Raw genomic sequence first — 3,625 nt, 5'->3', positions numbered from 1 at the left:
TTCATAGAAATTCTATGTACAACAGAAAAAAAACCCCTGCCAGTCCTGTGCCATCCTCACAATTGGTGGTATATCTGGCCCATTTTTGCAGCCACTGTTTCACTCCATCTCATTGAAAGTCTTCCCTCTTTTTGTTGACCTTCTAATTTATCAAGCATAATATTCTTCACCAGGGATTGGTCCCTTCTGATAACATGATCAGAGAACAAGAGATGAAGTTTGGCCATTCTTGCTTCTAAGGAGCATTCTGGCTATACTCCTTCTATGACAGATTTGTTCATTCCATGGTATTTTCAGTATTCTTAGCCAACACCCCAATTCAAATGCATCAATTCTTCTTCGGTCTTCCTTATTCATTGTCCAGCTTTCACACGCATGTGACACAACTGAAAATACCTAACCTTGGGTTAGGTACACCTTAGTCTTTGTGAGGAGTGCCTTGTGGGTTTGAACCATTAGCCTTTTGGTTAGCAGTCAAATGCCTTAGGCACTACACCACCAGAGCTCCCCTTTAATATTTTAAAGAGGTCTTTTGCCTAATCAAATATGTCATTTGATTTCTTGACTGCTACTTTCATGGGTGCTGGTTGTGGAGGCAAATGAAATGAAATCCTTGGTAACTTCAATCTTTTCTCCATTTATCATGATGTTGCTTATTGGTCGAGTTGTGAGGATTTTTGTTTTCTTTATGGCGAGTAGCAATCCATACTGAAGGCTGTTGTCACTGATCTTTATTAGTAAGTGCTTCAAGTCTTCACTTTCAGCAAGCAAGGTTGTGTCATCTGCATATAACATATTGTTAATGAGTCTCCAATCCTGATGCTGCGTTCTTCAGAAAGATGAGGCAGTCTATTTTTTGTAAAAAATTGCAGCCTTGGAAACCCTATGGTGCAGTTCTACTCTGTTCTATAGGGTCAGTATGAGACAAAATTGAGTCAATGGCAGTGGTTTTTTTTTTTTTTTTTGGTAGGCTTAGGAGGTTGTATTGTTGCCGGATTTGGCTGGGTACCTGTTCTAGATGCCCTAACCTCCATTAACAGTACTCTTAGATCCCTTTTCTCCAACTGGCTTGAGGAAAGCCCAAGTATCTCTGACTAGGTCTAAAAACTTAGTCTTCTGATTGTTTAGGCTCCAAGGCATTGTGAGAGTAAGGCTCAAGGAGTAGTTTGGCTACCTCTTAGTAAAACTTTTGAGAGAGATATATATGACCTATTGTCCCTAGTTTGGGGATTAAGCAGACATGCTGAATCTAAATGAAAATATCCTCTCAACAGACATCCCATTCATTTTCCTCCTCTTGTTATAACTTACATAATTATCTCATAAGATTGAAACATTCTTGGCCTTGGTATACTATAGCCTTCTAGTGAATTTAGCAATTTCATATATTTAGTGATGAAGGAAGCATTGTCACATGGAAAAGGGCCAAAAAGTCCCATTAGCCTACTGTGGAAGAATACTAACCTCACAGCACTTAACCTCTGTAGACTATATTTTTATTTTCTTTAAAACAGAGAACTATCACTTGTCCCAAAAAGTTTCAATTTTGGGAAGTATCAAATGAGGAAATAAAAATGAAATTTATCTACACTGTAAAATCACAGATACATGAGATTATTTTTAAAAAGTGTTTGGAAATGTGACTTTATACTATACAAATTGAATAGTTTCATGAATATCTAAAATAAGGTTTATTCTTCCTGGAAATCATAGACAAAAAAATAATCCAACAACCAAATGAAAACTTCATCATATCATCTGTGCCAATTCATCTTTAGGCAGAGCACTTACTAGGGCTTTGCTTTTTCTTGGACACTCTGTTCTCAAAGAAAGTGAAGTAACCTAAAATGATGTCATTGTTACAGCCTGAAATGAAAGGCGGAATGGTAAGTCTGTATTCTTAATTTTTAAAAAATGGTTTCCCTCAAGCATTTTTTAATAGAACAGCAGAATATATCCAAACATTGGCAAGGATGAATTTTCCTTTGCTTTGGCTTAATGAAGTCTCTGTGTTCTACAAAAAAAATTCTATTTCCACTCTTGCTGCCATGAGTCTTGTTATTAGTGTTGAACAGACCCTGGTTGACCATTTAATGCCAGGATTTATGGCCTATTATTTGATCTGAGAGCTTTGTTCCTATCAAAAGTAAGAAAGCTCTTACAGTGAAGAAGGCTTTGGCACTAGCCAGAACATTTCCCCAAGTAGTATCACTGGACTCCCTACAATGAGACCAGGAGCTAGGAGGGAAAAGTTCTGGTCCATCACCTGACCTCTCTGCCCCTATTTCTCTCAGCTATAAACCCAGCTTTTTGGGCTGGATGACTTATAATGTCCCTGAAGCCAAGATGTCCAGCTGATAAAAAAAGGCCATCCCTGTAAAAGTAAAATGTTGTGCATTCAGATTTAGGCAATTCCAGGACTATCATCAGGAAAAACAAAATCCAGATCTTAAGTGAGGAGAGAAAGCTCCTCTTTAAATACTTCTTAAATACTGAAAAAAATCCAGATAACTTCAACACCGGGACGTCAAACTATTTTATATAATGTGAAAGCCTAGATTCACAAAACAGTAAACTAGGACTGACCAATTTCCAAGATTCTTCATTGACAATGACAAGAATGTTACAACAAAACAAAATAAAACTAACAAAAACCACCCCAAACCAATCACTGAACAAGATTAGACACTGTCTCTCACAACAACTTCCTGGGAGCATGTTACATTCTAATGCAAACACTTAAGTAGACTATGTGACTACCAAAAAATGTAATAATTCTGTGTTACTTCTAGGGGTCGTGTTAGGAACAGTCACATATGTTAAATTATTTTTTTAGCTTATAACCCGAAAAAGTTGGAATTGTCAATATTTTGGAGTTCAGGAAAGGTATTAGAGATTTTTGCGGCTAAATCTCACAGTAGTGAGAGTCAGAGGATTTTAAGCTCACCTTCACGGCTCTGATTGCCAGAACTTCAGGAACCTCCTCTGTGGAGGTTTATAAACAGGGGGACATAGTCCATTAATAACAATAGCTTACGTGCTGTGTTTTCTCTGAGCCAGATCTTAAACAACACATTGTACACTATTTTTCTGTGAGCCCTCAAAACTACTCTACGAGCTAGGTACTATTATTAGCAATTATTGTTTACTCTTTATTTAGAACGGCTGGTTGGGAGGCAGATGGGAGTTACCGCTGTCAAGCCGAAGGCCTCTAAATTTTTGGGAACAGACGTGGAGGCACTCTTTCGGTCTTCTGAAGGCGTGAAGTGGCACTCTGAACTGTCTCCACACCCTGACCTCCCCAAGGCTGTACGCCACGTAGCGCCCAGGGATCTGTTTGTCCAATTACATACAAGGTCTCGCTTCTTGATCACACAAGGCAGGAAGAACGGCTGAAGGGGGGCGAAGACCGCAGGGGCCGAGCCCGGAGAGGTCTACTAAGGCGGCGGCACCAGCGCCCTGCCCTGACTGCTTTGTTTCTGCCTGGTCTGGGTGCGGCCTCTGCGCTCACCGCCCGTCTGCCGCGAGATCCCCCAACCACAGCAGCTGCAGATCCTCGCCTCTCAGCTGACCTGTGGGTGGGCGGGCGGGTGCCTTGGGGCGGGGCTAGGACTCTGGGGCTGGG

The sequence above is a fragment of the Orycteropus afer genome, unplaced genomic scaffold (genome assembly GCF_000298275.1).
Source record: "Orycteropus afer afer isolate SDZICR_OR568_19922 unplaced genomic scaffold, OryAfe1.0 scaffold00403, whole genome shotgun sequence".
NCBI classification, from domain to species: Eukaryota; Metazoa; Chordata; class Mammalia; order Tubulidentata; family Orycteropodidae; genus Orycteropus; species Orycteropus afer.
This window is presented reverse-complemented; position numbering follows the sequence as displayed.